The 19,848-nt window shown below is 40.9% G+C and overlaps 1 long non-coding RNA gene across 1 annotated transcript; it reads left to right on the top strand.

Moving 5' to 3' along the window:
• The first annotated feature begins 16,286 nt into the window (after window positions 1-16,286).
• LOC310759826 lies at window positions 16,287-17,039 on the top strand. Its single transcript, XR_014546538.1, has 2 exons — window positions 16,287-16,345; window positions 16,466-17,039. It is a non-coding gene; the product is annotated as an uncharacterized lncRNA (long non-coding RNA).
• The last annotated feature ends 2,809 nt before the right edge of the window (window positions 17,040-19,848 follow it).

Genomic DNA, 19,848 nt, shown 5'->3' with positions numbered 1-19,848 from the left:
CATAACAAGAATAACAGTGAATTACCGCATATCAATGTTGCAAAGATCACAGAAATAAAGTAGGTGAAGCATCTTGGACACTCAAAAGACCTATATAAATGTGAAGTGTTATTATTGCTGCACAAGGAGAGGTCATACAACAATTGCATGTTCCATTTTAAAGCTAATGGAATAATGCCAGGATAAACACTATGGGTGTTGCTCCATAAGAGCTGGAAAACAAATAACAAATACACACAGTACCTCTTTTCTAGGAATAGTCCAACAGATATGTAAGGTTTCCCCTCCATGTCAAAGAACAAGCAGAAGATGAACCACCCTGTTCAGATGTTATTGGGAACAGAGCTGGCACCAGATGTGAGGAGACCCTTGGCATGGTGCTGTTTATGCTACCACCCTCCAGATGTGGCTGCAATTAGCCCACCACTGCTCAGCTCCCATCTGCTGTTGCTGCTCACCATCTTAAGTTCTCCAATATGCAATGCCCTGGCCCAGAGGTCTGGGAATTCTATAGCAAATTTAAACACATTTAAACCCATTGATTTTGATGAAGGAGAGTTAAATGCATGTTTAAATCTTGCACTGGAATTAATGTGACCAAAAGTGCTTAGTTTTAGCTGGATCTTCTGTTTTTAAGTGTTTGGGAAATACTCAGATATTAGGATTAAGAACCCTAAATGTAAACACTCAGAATGTGAAGGGACACAGAGAAATATAGACTGAAGGTATAGGTAAAGGAGCCCTGGATGGTTAAGTCCAGACAAAAGTGACTATGGGGTTACGGCGCTCATCTCGCTTTCAGGCCGAGGGAGCAGGCATTTGTCCCCAGACAGCTTTCCAGGTCATGTGGCCAGCATGGCAAAACTGCTTCTGGTGCCATGGAACACCGTGGTGGAAATCAGAGTGCATGGAAACACCCTTTACCTTCCCGCCACAATGGTACCTATTTATCTACTTGCACTGGTGTGCTTTCAAACTGCTTGGTTGGCAGGAACTGGGACAGAACAACGGGAACTCATCCCGTCGCGGGGATTTGAACCACTGACCTTCTGATTTGCAAGCCCAAGAGGCTCAGTGGTTTAGACCACAGTGCCACCCATGTCCTATAGACAGAAATAAACAATCGATAGACATCCTATCACATGTCTATCCTTGTATGCTCCCTCAGACACATGTCCTCATTAAATTCAGCAGGGCTTTTTAGTGAAGGTGCTTAGGATTGCTGTGTCAACAATGTACCAAAGTACATTCCTTGATGGACGGAATGAAACTGAGTCCAAGTCTTTCTTGAATCACACCTGAACTGTGGAGGCAGGCTCACATAAAATCTAGCTGAACATCGCTTCGACTCACTACGAAAAGAACATTGCAGTCCTTCCATCCAACATACCCAAGTTATTTTCAGACAATACGGTCTAATTTTAGACATTGTGTATGAGACATAAACACACTTTTAAAGAACGCTGGCCAAAATAGCTATCCACCCCATGTTCTCTTTTGTTTTAAAGTCCTTTAACATTTTATAGGTGCTTCAGTCATAGGACAGTCTCTCTGTGAAGGTGATAATGAAACCATACAGTAATACTGACTTTTTGTTAAGTAGAGAGAAAGAACCTGTCCTAAACAATTATATTTTTTGTGTTTTCTTTTGTTCAAATCTTCTTGTGATTTAAGAGGACAGTCATTTGCCATCTAATTCTGCACATCTGGAAAGAGATGAGCTGAGTCTAAATGTGCAACAGGATTTTCTGAATTACATGGCAATTGCAGATCTTCCTGGAAAGTGGTCATTGTGAGCCAAGGCTCAGGATGACATCAGAGGGTCTCTCTTCTCCTTCTGTGTCTCACTTATTAATGGGTTTTTGTAACAATGAAAGATGAATGAATTAAAATTATACTTCGACAAATCTAAAACCCAGGTAGTTTTGAGAATGTGAAGACAAATAGCCAAATTATATATACATCAATCAATGCCATGGATTTTACCTTACCCCCCCTCCAAAAAAAATTACAGATTTAAATTGTTTAAGCAATCATTCCTTCTTACCAGGGAATTCTGGGAATTGTGTTTCTTTTTGAGTGTGTGTACATATTCTTAGCGCTATCACCAAACAACATTTCCCAGGATTCTTGGGGGAAGAAGAGTCTGTCAAACAGGTACAATATATTTTAAAGTCTGTAGTGTAGATATATAGCCTCTTCTTTCTTATTAGATACATACTACAGGAGTTCCACAGTTCTAGGTTTTATTCTTCTTCTGGGGTAATGATTTCTGCACTCCTACAAACTGTAACTGCCATAATCCCTGACCATAGGTTGACTGGGAATTATGGGAGTTGGAGAAAAAAGCTCTTGGTTAGGGAAGGCTGATTTGAGGGATCTGGGTTCTGTATTGTTTCCTATATTCATTTATCTTGAGATTGTTGACATTCTATGCTTAGTTGACTGTAAAAGTGTTTCAGACTATGGAGAAAAGCTCCTTTTTCTAAACCCCAACACGATCACCACTCATTTTGAGATTTCGGCACATTGCTAACTCTGCCTATCAGGGAAGATGGGACAATGTGGGAAATTTTCTTGAGCTGAAACTTTGGATGCATCACTCTTGCTGTTGAGGGCATCATTCCCATCCTTGTAGGATCCCCACCATCACCATTCATATCATTGTATACAGTCATACCTTGGTTTTCAAACAGCTCAGTTCTCGAATGTTTTGGTTCCTGAACACAGCAAACCTGGAAGTGAGTGTTCTGGTTTGCGAACTATTTTTGGAAGCCGAACATCCAATGGGGCTTTTGCGGCTTCCAACTGGCTGCCAATCCTGCAGCCAATCAGAAGCTGTGCTTTGGTTTTCGAACATTTTGGAAGTCGAACGGACTTCTGGAATGGATTCCGTTCAAATTCCAAGGTACAATTGTATATGCTATTAGCCTGATTCAGGTGTACATTTACTAGCTTTTTACACTATAGTTAACCATAGTTTAGCAGTCAAGAAAGGGCTTTGGGATTGTGTACTCACCTCCCCACACCATTTGATATCTCCCTTCATCTGTGAGCTTAAACTACAGCTGTCTGTTGTGTGTGAAATGAGGAACTGTGATTTAATGTCACAAATTTAAATCACAAATGGGATTTTCAACTGACATTAAACCTCAGTTCCTCATTTTGGACATGTAGCTTAAGCTGTGTTGAGGAAAGGAAATGGGGTGTGTGTGGCTATATGGTCCTGACTACTGTTCCCAGCTGCTAAATTATGGTTTAGCAAGGCAGGGAATCTGCATCAGAATCAACTGACCTTCACAAGAAATAGAAACATCTACAAGGGATCTAAATGCATCCATTTCTTTTTTATATCCATACTTAATTCATGCAAAGTAAGGGATTAGTGCTTTATCAACCGGTCCAACACAGTTTATTTAATTGATCAATCACACCTGTATCCTATCTCTATACTAAGGAGATCAGGAGTTATTCCATTCTGGTCCTGATAGCAGCCTATACAGTAGGCTAGGTATGGGGTAGCACTACTCCAAGAAGCATGCCCAATAGGAATTGGTAGGCCAACTGCACAAATATAAGATGGAGGAAAACCTGCTTTGCCAGTAGAACATGTGAAAAGGATCTAGGGGTCTCAGTAGACAGCAAGCTTAATATGAGTCAGCACTAGCAATGTGAATATGCACTAGCAATAAGGGGTAATGCTATTCTAGGCTGTATCAACAGAATTAATAGCATCTTAATCAAGGGAAGTAATAGCACCACTCTATTCTGTAGTGGTCAGACCATGACTGGAGTACTGTGTCCAGTTCTGGGCACTGCGAGTTACGAAGATTATTGACAAGCTGGAATGTAGGCAGAGGTGGTTGACCAAGATGGCCAAGGGTCTGGAAATCAAGCCTTATGGGGAACTGTTGGGGGAATTGGGTATATTTAGACATGTAATGAGGAAACTGGGAGGAGAGATGATAGCCATCTTCAAATATCTAAAGGGCTTTCACATGGAGGATGGAGCAAGCTTGTTTTCTCCTACTCTGGAGGATAGAACCTGAACCAATGGCTTCAAGTTACAAGAAAGGAGATTCTGACTAAACATCAGGAAGAACTTTCTGATGGTAGGAACTGTCTGGCAGTGGACAGACTCCCCCAGAGTGTTGTGGGTTCTCCTTCACTGGTGATTTTAAAGCAGAGTTTGGATGGTATTCTGTCATGGATTGCTTCAGTTGAGATTCCTGCATTGCAGGGCGTTGGACTAGATGACCCTCAGGGACCCTTCCAACTCTACCAATCTACAATTCTGTCTATGATCAACATCTGGAGAACACCATATTGACTGCCCCCTAAGCTAAGAAATAAAAAATCACGATGTCAACTCAGTGAACTTCACAGTTAACAAGAGATTTGAATCCAGGTGTGCCTCCCAAATTTCTACATTATTATTCCACTGAATATTTTTAAAAAGAAGTATCTTTTTTTATTTTGTCACTTGCTAAGAATGTTAGTAAAAGAAGCCCTTGTTTTCATTCTTTGGACATTTTATATCCTATATCCCAAGCACACTGCGATAGATCTTAACGTATGAATTTGATGTCCAAAAATGCATTCTCCCTACTGAGCTTTACGATGTCATTATATGTGTGCCAGGTGGATAAATGCTTTTATTCAATGACTCCTGCAGTTGTGTTTCTGCAATTGTTTTCCTGCTGGATTTAAATTGCGCATACCAATCTTTATTAATGGAGAGAGAGAGAGAGAGAGAGAGAGAGAGAGAGAGAGAGAGAGAGAGAGACAGAATCTATATATGAAAAGAGTGGCTCTAGAATGGTCTTTTGAAAGCTCATTTTAAAGTTGTCTCACCGGGTTGTACCGAATGACCTTGTTCGCAGCCCTGAACTTATAAACTGATGATTTTGAAATCCAACCTTCCCTGTTATTACGATATAATCTTCTTTCACTTCATCACTCATTTCTCTGTGAAGTTGGGCTTTCCTTCACTTCCTGTTGTGGAGACCTGCAGATGCACACTTAGCTCTGTCCATCCTGCAGGAAGCATATGCAGCAGCTGAATGGGAGCAACTCCCACTGAATGTAATGAGAGTTTATGCACTGCAGCTGCATAATGGGATGGAGGGATGACAATTTATTCGGTCCCTCACCTGCTTCCTGACAGCTCGATGTAAATCTGGGCCATTATCTCCTTTAATCTTACGACTTAGAAAAGCAGAGAAAGAAGCAAGTTGGAGATCTATCTGCATTTCTCAGAACAGGAGGAATTTGAAGGATCCGTAACAATTCAAGGAACAAATCACACATGCTGTAACAAATTCAAACTTGGTATATTTATGGGGTGGCCCTCCTCAGGCAGCAGGTGAGAAGGCAATCAACGGGAAGCAAATTCTCAATCATTCAGCTTCCTTTTTAAAGCAAGAAATACTACTACTAATAATAATTTTATTATTTGTATCCCAACCATCTGACAGGGTTGCCCCAGCCAGCCTGGGTGGTTTCCAACACATATAAAAACATAACAAAACATTACACATGAAAAAGCTTCCTTGTACAGGGCTGCCTTCAGATGTCTTCTAAAGGTTATAGCTCCTTGACATCTGATGGCCCTTCCACAGTGTGGGTGCTGTTGCCAAGAAGTCCCTCTGCCTGGTTCCCTGTAGCTTCACTTCTCACAGTGAGGGAAACACCAGAAGGCCCTTGGAACTGGACCTCTGTGTCTGGGCTGAACAATGGCCATAGCTTCAGGCATACAGGTCTGAGGCCATTTAGGGCTTTAAAGCTCAGTACCAACACATTGAATTGTGCCCGGAAACATACTGGGAGCCAATGATGGTCTTTCAAACCTCCAGTAGGGTGGTATTTGAATTTTCTGCATTGGGCACTGATATGAAGAGCAAGTCTGAAAAACAGAGCAACCCATCCTTCTGTGAATAAGCTAGTAGCCTTTTGAATTGTGTGTGTGGAACTGCCTTAATATGTCCTATCCTCTGTTGAAGGCATCCAATTCCATCTGCCTCACCTTCTTCCTCAACCACTGCTCCACCTTTTAGATTGTGACAACAAATCAAAATCACATTAGCCACATCAGGCATTCATGCTCCCTACTTCCATTCTGTCCCTTGGGGAAGGTGGAAAATGTGTGTCTCACTTGCCAACCTTGTGAGGTACACAAAAATTTATTCCCAGCACCAGAAATGACCAGATAACCCGGGAAAATTTACCCAACAGTCAGGGAAGGGGTGTGTGTTCTGTCTGCTGACAGCACTGGATCCTCCTTGCAGAGTGGGCAGGCTTGAAGAGGTCTCACAACACAAGTCTACTCTAACAGCATCACAAAGTGTACACCCACCCACACAGTGCACACTGCACAGCCAGGATGAAGGGCCCTTCTTTCTTTTTTAACTTGGCCTCAGTCCAAGAGGATAAACATATTTAAATCACACATTTTGGTTAATTGACAACCGCACAAATGAATAATAGCTCTCTGGGGGATTTCCCTTGGCCATTGGGAGAAGTGGAAAGACTATGTATATTGAGCGTTGATTTCCCATAGTGGGCATGACCCTCCTGGTGATTAAATCTTATTAGAATGAAAGCAATTCATTGGCACCATTGCAGGCACTTATACATTATTATTATTACTTAAAAAAGACCCATCACTTTTGTCATAACAGAACCCTGTAGCAGCCAAGGCTTTCTCTTGTTGAAATCACAAATCCCGTTGACTTCAGTTGACTAGACCCACAGCTTGTATTCAAGAAAAATTCCCAGTGAGTCCATAATATTTTTTATTGCTCATGCAAATGGAATATTTTTCCGATTACACTGTATATCATATTGAGATTGCTTGTAAAATATATTTTATGGTTTCTCTGCAAGTATTGTTTCTGTATATATGAGGATGTGGCTGTTATAGCAATAACACATTTGGTTATATAGCACATAAAATACATTATAGAATATAGGATTATAGGAAATCAGTTACAGTTGGATGTGTTATGCATATAGTTAGTTTACATGTAACCTTTCTTTTATAGAAATATGTAATACATTTTTTGAAATAAAAAAGGAATTCATGAGAACTGTCTAATCCACTGGTTTTCCAACTGTGCTCCATGAAAGTTTATCAAGAGTTTCTATTAGGGTTGTCAGTGGCAGCTGTCAGAAAAGTGAACCAGGAGTCTAATCTAATCTAATGTACTTTTATACTGTGCATATAAAACTCTATTTGTGTGTGTGTGTGTACATATTGTAATAGGAAAAAAATGAGTTGTTGAATGCAAGTCTGGATTTGTGTATTATGCACATTTCTTGGGGATATAGACATGAACATTCATGATGAATATTGAAAGTAGTTTTACTTCCTCCACAACTGATTTGTTATTGAATAATGCTTTTTCTATTGGTGCACTTTTTATAAATAAATTAGATAAAAACCCAAAATAAACCCACTGTGTTCCTTCTACAGTCTTTTGTCATCACTCCTTTCCCTGTGTCTGATGTTGCTAATACATGCTTTACAGTAAGAAAAGATAAATTCACAGATGTAGTCTGAACAGGTGATAAAATAATTGACTCCTAGGTTGGACTTCTGGAAAATTGCTTGACATGATAAGAAAGAATGCTCTACGATAACTGATTCATGACAGCTGTTTACGGTATTTAAATAATAAAAAAATTAATATGTGAAATTGCTCATAACTATTCGCTTAAACACTTTGCCCAGAAAAGGGGGAAGACAAAAATTCAAAACCATTTCCATTAATCTTCCAGTCACGTTTAGTTATTGATCACTGTGAAAAGAGCAGCAGCAGCAGAAGAAGAAGAAAGTAGCTGATTCCTCACTTATATTTGAAAATAAATAAACCCAGGATCAAAACTCCCTGAAAATAGGGCTATTTGAAAGCATATTGACCTCCAGAGAGGTCAGTGCTCATGGGTATGGTCTGATTGCAGGTTTCTGTGTGCGAGAGAGTATAGGTGAAGACATTTTGTCAAGAGAGACAAGTCAAACAATGTGGATTTTAATTCAAATCATATCCTAAGCGTTTTAGTTTTCAGAAATGGTTAGTATGATAGAGGTTACCTTTTCTCGGTGACTACTATTATTATTGTCAGATTGTCTGCTCTGGGTAGGGGCTGAAGGTTACATATGGGATAGAGGAATATAAAGCTGTGTGGGAGGGGTGAGCGCACAGGACTGGAGTCTTGGAATGCTCTCGTTGGCGAAAGTTCTGTAGCTGTCTTGTCTACAGCTGTGCAAAAGACCCCACAGGACATTTTGTATAGCCCTTGACGGTGACTGTGATGCTATAAACTGCAGGTGGCTCTTAGTCCAGTCCAACTTGTCTTCCTTGAACAGCGCACATATTTATCACTGTAGCATGTCTGCTGCCAAGGAAAACAGCAATGATAACTTATAGGGATTGTGTGACACAGTTGCCTTAGAATCCACATATGAAATGGCCCTTAAAAGCATAATGAGATACAAAGGGAAGCCCAAGAGCTCTAGCTTCATGAAACCACGCTTCAAGGAGCGAAAATCCAATCGGAAAATGGGCTCCTGGTAACGAGGGTGTCGTTTCACTTGACAAGAGACGCGCTTTCAGCAAATACACTTTTGCAGCGGGGCTTGCAGTAAAAGTTCAGGACATTTGCCATGGATATATCAAGCCACTCTGGTAACAAAAAAAGAAAAAGAAAAAAGGATTGTGATACACACTGGAAATCCAGGCGTACTCCAAACCATAGAAATTTGGATAGAGACTATATTAGACTTGGCTATTAAGGGACGGTTATATATAAAGACGTAATGTCTCAAACATATATGAAAACATTTTAGGTGACATTCCACTGAAATGTATGCAAATCATGAAGGATTAAAGAGTTTGGCTTTATTCTGCAGATGCTGTTGTAAGACAGCATACTCATCCGCTCCCCATCTTCTGATCTACTTTGTTGCTTCTTCTCCCCCAGTCGCTCATTTTGAGGGTATGTTTGTTTCTTCTTGGGACATGGGTGGCGCTGTGGTATAAACCACTGAGCCTAGGGCTTGCCAATCAGAAGGCCGGTGGTTTGAGGCCCCGCGACGGGGTGAGCTCCCATTGCTCAGTCCCTGCTCCTGCCAACCTAGCAGTTCAAAAGCACGTCAAAGTGCAAGTAGATAAATAGGTACCACTCCGGCAGGAAGGTAAACGGCATTTCCGTGCACTGCTCTGGTTCACCAGAAGCGGCTTAGTCATGCTGGCCACATGACCCGGAAGCTGTACGCTGGCTCCCTCGGCCAATAAAGCGAGATGAGCGCCACAACCCCAGAGTCGGCCATGACTGGACCTAATGGTGAGGGGTCCCTTTACCTTTACCTTAGGATCCTATTTATATGGAGGCTATTGGCTTATTTTCATCTTTATGTAATCAAATTATTTTAATCTGTACAAAGTCTGCATGTGATCTAGATTTTGTCTTGCCTGTGAGCCTCTAATTGCCAAAACTGCTGGCTACCTTTTGCTCTAAAAGAACTTGCTTTCTCCTGTGTCATCACTGTTCTTTCCTTCCATGCACATGTGTGTTAAAATCCAAATATTGTGCATTTGTGAATGTTAAACCTAAAGCATGGCAGGAGGCATGGAGGAATAATATCCACAGCAGCAACAGACAAGGGAGAATCCTGTTGCGTAGAGCACCATAAATCATAGTGTGTTGGCTATTATCATTCTGGATTTCCCCACAGTTTAGATGCAGAGCAAGACATCCTCATCAATTTCTATGATAAATCCCTGCGGCCTCCAGTGTTGAAGCTGGGGTTCCTTTTTCGTTTTGATAAGGTGGGTCAAAGAGATTTTACTAAGTGCATGGGAAAATGAGTGGCAGAATTCCGCAGAGGAGAACTCTTGTAGGTAGCCAACATTAAGTTTGCGAAAGTGGTGTATTTTAAGCAGTGATGTGGGTTTTCCAGAAAATTATGAATTTGTAAGAGTTTCTGTCCTACTGTAATTAGACCGTGATCTAATTTAGCTCATTTGACTTATATTTAGCAAACCAAACTAAAAACACCTGTAGCCTGAAATGAAATAAGCAGCACTTTTTCCCCGTAAAAAATGAGGTGACGGTACCCAAATGCTGATAAAGGCACTGTGAGTGCCAGTCATGGGCAGCAAAAAGATGTGTTTTTACTCAGTACCAGTGAATGTTGTTGATGATGTTGTTGGCATCTGCCTGTCTCAAGAGATAATGGAGTATGTCTTGAATGAAGTCAAACCGCTGCGTTAGCAGCACTGAATACTGTCACAGAAAAAGCCCTGGAAGTAAGAATAAACTTTGGTTTTCATTTCACCTATGTAGCCTGTCAGAAGAATTTATAACTTGCTTTGGCTTTGGGTGTGTATTTATGGTTTTATTTCATCCCCACTCCCTCTTTACAAATCAGGAAAACATTTATGTATTCTCTCACACATTTCCTAGGGATAAGCATCTGGGAAAACAAACAAACAAACAAACAAACAAACAAACAAACAAACAATGAATTATGGGGTTGAAATTTCCAAGGACATCCAGTATTGTATTGGCAACCATGCATTGTTACTATTGAACCTTATGAAACCATTTTTAAATGGACATTTTCTGCAGAAAAATTAAAGCACTGAGAAAATGTTCATCCCCGCAAAAGTGATCATAAGAACATGTCAAATAACCAAAAGCAGCTGCTCCCAAGGAATAATCACCATGGACTGAAATGTATGGGCAAGGAGGAGGGGGCGACTTGCCCCCCATCTTTCCCCAGTGGTGTCCTTGAGTGGATGATTTCAAAAGAGATTTGGACTTGAAGCAAGAACCTCAGTGTTGCTCCCTGATATAGGTGGGGAGAGTGTGTGTGTGTGAATTCTATAGTGCTTAGTTTGCTTTCGGTTGCTAGTTTGTTAATGTTGTTAATAGTGTTTTGTTAGGGTTGCCATACCTCCGGAATTTCTTGGACATAGACACTATTCACCCCACCTCCTTAAGCAGCATTTGGGCAGAAATCCCTGAAATGTCCAGAAAAATCCAGACGTATGGCAGCCCATGTCAGCAGTGTAGATTTTGGCGATTTCCATTGGCCAAAACTGAAAAACAGCTGAACAACTTTTGTGTCCGGATTTTTGAAATATGGCAACCCTAGTTTTGTGGATTATGAGTGCTGCGGTGCCTCTGTGAATCTTATATTATAAGATTTTGTTGTGGACTTTTGTTGTGGTCATGCTGCTTAGGTTATTTTTTAAGTTGTTTTGTTAATACAATGTAGTTGTTTTACTGATGCTTTGAAATTGTTTTACAGATGATTTGTTAATTGTTTCATTTGATTTATGCCGTATTTGCGATGTCCTACTATGCTATTGCCATTTATTTGTGAGCCGTTTTGTGATTTGTGCGAATGAAAAGCAGCATAGAAATATAAGGAATGAAAAGGAATGAATGAATGACAGACCACAGAGGAACCTATAATTACGAGCAGCAACCTAGTGTATTACATAGTATAAATGGTAATTTATCCCAAATATTAAGCCTCCAGAAAGCAGCAGAAATTTTAAAAGAAAGGGGAAAGAAAATAAGAAATTTGGGCAAGAAAAGCAATTATTTCATAGTTCCAACACATCACTTTGGAATGCATGTTGGTGGTTATCAGATTAAAAACCCTGAGAACAGCGACAGAATGGCAAAGTGTGTGCATGTGAGTCATCTTTCTATTTTAATGGACCTTTTGGAACATGTTTGAGTGGGCCCTGAGATGTTGCTTTTCTGTCATGCTCTTCTGTAAATATTTGAAGACTAAAATTGGCTTTTAATAAAATTCATCTAGGAGTTCATAATGTTTAATGGACTCCATGGCAGTAAAATTAAAAAGTATGAGTATTTTTTATTTTCTTTTATTTTATTTGGTCTGGTTAACATGCCTCTTCCCCACCCTCCACCACAAAGGAGGAAATAACCCCAAAACATTATTGCCATGAATTCTTGCCATGAATTGTTGGGTTCCCGGCCCCCAAAGCACAGGACTTGGCAGGTGTGTAACGCGACTCCTGATAGCAGGATGGCAGATTATGTTCTCCCATAAAACCATTTCTAAGGGACTTGGCTTCGAAACTGTTATTGCATGTCTGCAGGTGTTTAGTAATTGGATTAATGCAGAGCAGAAGGAATGTCTGCTGCCCAAACGCTGAGCAAACGCCGAGGAAAGCCGCATTCATTTTGGAGAGCGACCTGGAATGTCTGATGACAGGCCTGTTCACACACACAAAGCGTGATCTAAGCCTGTGAGTTTAAAATGAACTGCTGTGAGCAATCACCTTCCAGAGAAAAGTTTATCCAAATCTAAATACAATAACAGCAGCGCCACGGAGGAGGAGGAAGAAGAGGAGGGATTGGGTGTGTGGGAGGCAGGGTCACAGAGCATTGGCTGGGCATTTTGATCCCATTCCAAAAGCAACTTGTGTTAACCCCTGCAAAAGTCTTTATATCATGCATATTGCCAATCCAAAAAATCCTAGGTGTCTAATAAAAATGCCTTTGATAAACACAATAGATTCTTGAAAACACTGAAAAAAGGTGTACAGAGTTTATCCTAATCTCGGATCAAGGACGTTCAAAGCAAACTGCTGTTCTTTTAAATATCTGGATCTCACAATTGATAAGGTTTTTTATTATGGTAAGGAAACCATATGGCTCACCGATGAAAACTTTAAACAAAGAGGTCCTTTTAACTGAATCGTCAGTAGTGACCATATTTTCGATCATGTCTATGCCTACACCTCATTTGAATCAATCCGTGGCCATGAGCAATAGTTCCCCCCCCATCACATTCACAAAACAAAAGTTTTTGTTTGTAAAAGAAATAGGCTAAAAGTTCCTCATGTTTAACCATCTGTTCTCTGAGAATCAAGTCCCATTCATGTCAGATCTGACAGACTTCTATAAGAAATAAGAAGGGAAAAGTTTAAGGAAGAAACCATGGGCTGTGTTTTCATTAGAAATATTGCAAAAGAAGTGACTAGATAAGGAATCTCTGAAGAGGTGGAATTAATTGATGTTCACCATTGTCTTCTAAGGAAGGCCAACTGCTACTGTTCATAGAGATTGAGCAGGGGTCATTAAATGTCCTTAAATTTGCCATGGACTTCTACATATATATTATCCCTCCTGACGCATTGTTGAGGAATCCTAACCACCTTTTTTGGCCACCTTTTGGTTTGTAGCCTCCCTTCACCTTGCCTCCTCTCATTCCTTGCACCATATGGGAACAAAGCTGTATTACCCTTTGGGTACTTTTCCATGTCCTAACCCTTCTCTTCCTTTCCCTCCCCACGCCAACCCCACTAGCAGTTTGGTGTGAGGAATCTTGTGTGCTGATTTGTGACACATAAAGTACTCAAGGGAAGGCCTTGGTCCAAAATTGCTCTCGAACAACGATGGCCATCGGTATTTGGCACGGTGTCGAGTTTTATGGCTGCGTTGGTCCCAGAAAATTAAAGGCCTCGCTGTAGATAAAGCGTGTCTCTGGTGCATATTTAGGCTCGCCACTTTTTGCCATCTGTCGTTGGCTAGTTTTCTTTTCCCATGGAAGCAAAAACACAATGTCCTGGATAAAAGAATCCAGTAAAACCGTGCAGACATTTTTAGTAGTTGAGCAGTTCTCATAAACTTCCAGGGTTGTTTGTTCGCATTGGACTCGGTGCACTTTTAAAGAGAAGATGAGCACAAATGGTGATCTTTTAAAAAGTGCTTATGTGTGCACATGGAAGAAGAGATTCGTAACTTACTCCAAGAGGGGACAAAGACAAAATCTTCCTTATTCACTTGCTGAGAAATGGGGGGAAAGGGGGAGGGATGTCATGGATGGACTCTCCTGCTGTGGTGGTTTTGGATTGCTGTTTTGAGCTTGTTGTTTTTCTAAAATGTTAACTGCTTAGATGTAGCTGTACCCCTTTTCTAAGAGGGGGTGTTTGAAAACCCTACTGTGCATTTGTTTGCTTTAGTTTCCATACAAATGCACAGTATATATATATATGAGGCCTGTTGACTGGGAGCGGAGATACGTTCAGGCCTGTAACCTCACAGATTTCAGGAAGACTTCAAAGTGGAAACTGGTGAGATCTGATTACATTTCATCACAGAGAGTAAATTTATGCCTCTAAGACATAACCTTTGGTTGCACTTCTCTGCTTCTAGCTGCTGACTGCAAGAGTTGGCTGTGTTGATCATTCATTATGCAGTCATTGTGAATGAACGTCCACCTCTTTTTCTGGCAGTCTCCATGGTGCTTACATCTTCAACTGAGATGGGGAGACAGGAACACTACTTTTCGCTCACTCGTATCCCCATAAGAACTGCTAAGATGAAGTTAGGCTACTAGATAGCCACAGGAACTGAATCTCAATGAATGGTCAGAGAAGTCTATCATCACAATTTTGGGTTGGGGTGGCCAGATAAGCAAAGGAATAGGGCCTCTGTTCATTTTAAGAGGTGTGAATCAGAGGCTAGCATATGTTTTCCAAATATTATTATGGGGGAAGCAAGAGTTCATCTTACACTTGCCACGGGGCTTACTTCTGAGTAGACAAAGGATTGTACTGGAAATATTTACCCTGTTTGGCTGGTTCGTCCTCCTGAATTTAATAGGTGATATAATAAGCGAAAAGGGTGATGTTCTGAGGCATTCTTATTCCTACTAGTATTAGGAGAATACATCAATGATAGTACAAATAACACATAAACACCTTGGGAATATGTACACAAGATTCCCCAGCCTCTAATCGCTAAGTAACATTACACTATCTGCATAGGTCTTCCTCAGCAGTATCCTTCTACCCAGCATGTGCTGGTTTCATGAGTCTTTCAAATGGAAACATTCCATAGTTCGTATAAAATTTATGATTAAAAGATGTTCTGGAGATGAGAAACCTCCTGCCATTAGAAATCAAAATGAACACATGTACAAACCTAGTGCAGGGCTGTGTGTAATGAGTGATGCTTCCAGAAATAGTAAAAAATGAAATAAATGATTTTTTTAAATAAAAAAACACAGAGATGGTGAACTTTGATTTTAGATTACATGCAATAAAACTGTAAGTACTAGCAGTGACATGACATCATTTCTATTGATAGGTCAGCTTCAAAAACATAGAATCACAAGATTGTAGAGTCGGGAGGGACGCCGAGGGTCATCTAGTCCAACTGTGTGCAATGCAGTGTCCATGACAGATGGCCGTCCAATCTCTGCTTAAAAACCTGGAATGCAAGAGGGTCCACAACCTTCTGAGGAAGTCCATTATACTGCTGAGCAACTCTTGCCATCAGAATGGTCTTCCTGATGTTTAGCTGAAATCTCATTTCTTGTAACTTGAATCCATTGCTTTGGGTCACTTTCACGGCCTAGGACCCTCGTACCTATGGGACCGCCTCTCCCGGTATGCCCCACGGAGAGCCTCAAGGTCCATAAATAGCAACACCCTAGAGGTCCCGGGCCCTAAAGAAGTTTAGTTTCAACCAGAGCCAGAGCCTTTTCAACTCTGGCTCCGGTCTGGTGGAACGCTCTGCCTCATGAGACCAGGGCCCTGCAGGATCTGATTTCTTTCCGCAGGGCCTGTAAGACAGAGCTGTTCCGCCTGGCCTTTGGCTTGGAGCCAATTGGATTCCCTCCCCCTCTTTCTTTTTTCTTTCCCTTTCTCCTCCTGCGACGAGGCTACATTTTAATATTTTAATGTTTCAATATTTTAATGTTGTATTTTAATTTTGTTTTTAAGTTGTATTCATTCAACTTGTTTTTATTATTGCTTGTTAGCCGCCCTGAGCCCGGCCTTGGCTAGGGAGGGCGGGTATAAATACTACTACTACTACTACTACTACTAATAATAATAATAATTTAATAGAGTGGATGTGTTGTGCTGGAGTGACAGAGCTCTTCAGTCCACTCCAATTGTGCAAACCCAGATTTTTTGGCTTGTGCTTGGATCCCTCCCACAAACTACAGTAGTACCTCGGGTTAAGAACTTTATTTGTTCCGGAGGTCCGTACTTAACCTGAAACTGTTCTTAACCTGAGACACCACTTTAGCTAATGGGGCCTCCCGCTGCCGCACGATTTCTGTTCTCATCCTGAAGCAAAGTTCTTAACCCGAGGTACTATTTCTGGGTTAGCAGAGTCTGTAACCTGAAGCGTCTGTAAACTGAATCGTCTGTAACCCGAGGTACCGTTGTACTGGCAGTCTGGATGCAACTACCCTAGCATTGTGAGGTCATACAATTCAGTTGGTGACTCATTCATGGGATTAGCAATCCAAGGAGGAGAAGGAAACAGCAGGGGAGAAATGGTATGGAAGCAGCAGCAGCAGACAGGAAGTGACACTGAGAAGGATGAAAAAAGGCACATGTTTGTATATATCTGTATATGAGAATATTTACCTCAACCTTACATTCTTCCTTGTTTGCAGGACCTGAAGCTTACCCTTTTCACCGCTGTGCCTTTTAAAGTTTCTCCTTCCCACAATTCTGCTAAAAAGTTCTCTTCGACCACACTCCATCCAGAATCAACAACATAATTCAGCCCATTTCCAGTGAGAAAAGGCCAAGAATAGGAGGATAATTCTTGGCCACTGCAGAAGGAAGATTATGCCTAGGACTAAGATTCATCCTAGTGTTCTTTTCTATTTTTATTGATAAGCCTTTTTGATGAAAGGGCAGGCCCAGGAAATTGTGCTCTAGTTAAAGCCAGCAGAAATAATGTTTTATAGACTTTCTAGCTACACAACAGTGTTTTAGCTGGTTTTTATCAGTTATATATCAATGAATTTCTAAGTGCTTCAACTTGTCTACTTTCAGGTGTCCTTCTTCTACACATCTCAAATTTAGGGCCAGCTGCATCTTCATTTGATCGGTTTCCAGCGGGATCTTGCAAGAATGCCTATTTAATCTTGCTTATACTAACGAAAATGGTGAATTGTTCTCTTGGATATGGGAAGGTTCCAAAATAATGTTAAAGCAAGCTACAATAATTCATTTGTTTGATTTTGTGTGTGTCTGTGAATAGCTTTTCTAGTAAGTAATCGGGTCATATTTTACAGTTTTGTTAAGAAGATGGAAACGTTTATTTAAAGTCTTTCTTTTTTTCAACATATCTCATAACACTGGAATGGTCCTGTGAAAAGTTCATAGTATTGTTAATTTGTAGAGTTGAACAGACCAAGTATATCTACCCTATGGAGAAATTAAATGGGTGGTTTCCAATATCAGCCATACTCAGAGTAAACCTATAAAAATAAATGGATATAAGTAATGTAAGACCATTGATATTCATGGCTGTACTCTGTCTGTGACACATGTTGGATATCACCCCCACATTTTTGCACATTTCGTATACAATTAAGAAGAACTATGATCAGTTGTATTTAGAGTGTTTTTAGCAAATCTGAATTGTGTGATTGAGATGGAAATTATACGTGATGGGGGTGAGATATATTTGCCATTCTGCAAATCAATCTGTATACAGAAGAGGCTTCAGACCTCACCCATGTGGTGATCATAATATGCAGACCAGTTTTAACTTCTACATTATTTATTACAACTGATCCACATCTGCTTCAAACATTACAAGTTGTGAAAACTGCAGGAGGAAGCAGTAACTTCTTCTGATGAAAAGTGTGAAGGGGGAATGTGTGCATCTTGCTTAGAATGGATATGATTTCTAAACACAAATGGAATGTGGATTTCTCTCCAAAGGAAAGATGCCCGTGTTCTCCCTTGGGCTGTTGTTATACCACATGTTGCATTGTTTCGTGTCATGTGCAAAACTCTGCTCACACAACCCAGAAGATGGGCTGAAACAGGGTGTCCCAAACTTGGGTCTCCTGCTATTTTTGGACTACAGTTCCCACCATCCCTAACCACTGGTCCTGCTAGCTAGGGATGATGGGAGTTGTAGTCCAAAAGCAACTGGAGATTCAAGTTTGGGAAACCCTGGGCTGAAATGAAGATCAAAGGAAAGTAAATTACAATTTGGGCCTTGGATTGGTGTAATTTAGCCTGTGTATCACAACAACAACAAAAAGCAGAGACATCACCTTGCCAATAAAGGTCCGTATAGTTAAAGCTATGGTTTTCCCAGTAGTGATGTATGGAAGTGAGAGCTGGACCATAAAGAAGGCTGATCGCCGAAGATAAGTCCCACGATTGGAATGTAATAATGGAGGGATACAATCTATTTCAGAGAAACAGACCAGACAAGAAAGGAGGAGGAGTGGCGTTATATGTCAGGGATGTGTATACCTGTGAAGAGATCCAAGATTTAGAACCTGAAAGCCAAAGTGAGAGCATTTGGGTCAAAATTAATGGAGAGAAGAATAACAGTGACCTCATTGTGGGAGTTTACTATAGATCCCCAAGCCAAACGGAGGACATAGATGATGCCTTCCTGGAACAGATGGCCAAGCATGCAAAAGGAAGGGAGATAGTAGTAATGGGGGACTTCAGTTACCCGGATATTTGTTGGATGTCAAACTCAGCCAAGAGCATAAAGTCAAACAGATTCCTCACTGGCCTTGCAGACAACTTCATTGTCCAGAAAGTGGGAGAAGCAACAAGAGGAACAGCCATTTTAGATCTGGTCCTAACCAATGTTGATGACCTGGTTAGTGGGGTAGAAGTGGAAGGATCATTAGGCGCGAGTGATCATGCTCTTCTGAAGTTTACTATACAGCGGAAAGAAGCAGCCAAGCATACTAGGACTCAATTTCTTGACTTTAAGAAAGCCGACTTCATAAAACTTAGGGAAGTGCTGGGTGAGATCCCATGGACAGTAATACTAAAAGGAAAGGGAGTTCATGATGGCTGGGAGTTTGTTAAGAGGGAGATAGTAAAAGCACAACTTCAGGCAATACCAATGAGACGGAAACATGGAAGGTGCCTAAAGAAACCGGGGTGGCTATCTAAAGAACTTTTAACTGAGTTAAGATTTAAAAAGGATGTGTACAAAAAATGGAAAAGGGGATAAACCACCAAAGAGGAATTCAAACAAATAGCCAACACGTGTAGACACAAAGTCAGAAAAGCTAAAGCACAGAATGAACTCAGGCTTCCTAGAGAGGTTAAAAGCAACAAAAAAGGCTTTTATGGGTATGTTTGTAGCAAAAGGAAGAACAAAGAAAAAGTGGGGTCACTCAGAGGAGAAGATGGTGAAATGCAAACAGGGGACACAGAAAGGGCTGAACTCCTCAATGCCTTCTTTGCCTCAGTCATCTCCGATAAAGAAAACAATGCCCGACCTGAAGAATTTGGAGCAAATGATTCAGCAGAGGAAACACAGCCCAGAATAACTAAGGAGATAGTACAAGAATACTTGGCTAGTCTAGATGCATTCAAGTCTCCAGGGCCAGATGAACTACATCCAAGAGTATTAAAAGAACTGGCAGATGTGATCTCAGAACCACTGGCAGTCATCTTTGAGAATTCCTGGAGAACAGGCGAAGTCCCGGCAGACTGGAGGAGGGCAAATGTTGTCCCTATTTTCAAAAAGGGGAAAAGAGGGGACCCAAATAATTACCGCCCAGTCAGTCTGACATCAATACCAGGGAAGATTCTGGAGCAGATCATTAAGCAAACAGTCTGTGAGCACCTAGAAAGGAATGCTGTGATCACCAATAGTCAGCATGGATTTCTGAAAAATAAGTCATGTCAGACTAACCTGATCTCATTTTTTGACAGAATTACAAGCCTGGTAGATGAAGGGAACACAGTGGATGTAGCCTACCTTGATTTCAGCAAGGCATTTGACAAGGTGCCCCATGATATTCTTGTAAAGAAGCTGGTAAAATGTGGTCTT

The sequence above is a fragment of the Podarcis filfolensis genome (genome assembly GCF_964270895.1).
Source record: "Podarcis filfolensis genome assembly, chromosome: 3".
NCBI lineage: Eukaryota > Metazoa > Chordata > Lepidosauria > Squamata > Lacertidae > Podarcis > Podarcis filfolensis.
This window is presented reverse-complemented; position numbering and strand designations above follow the sequence as displayed.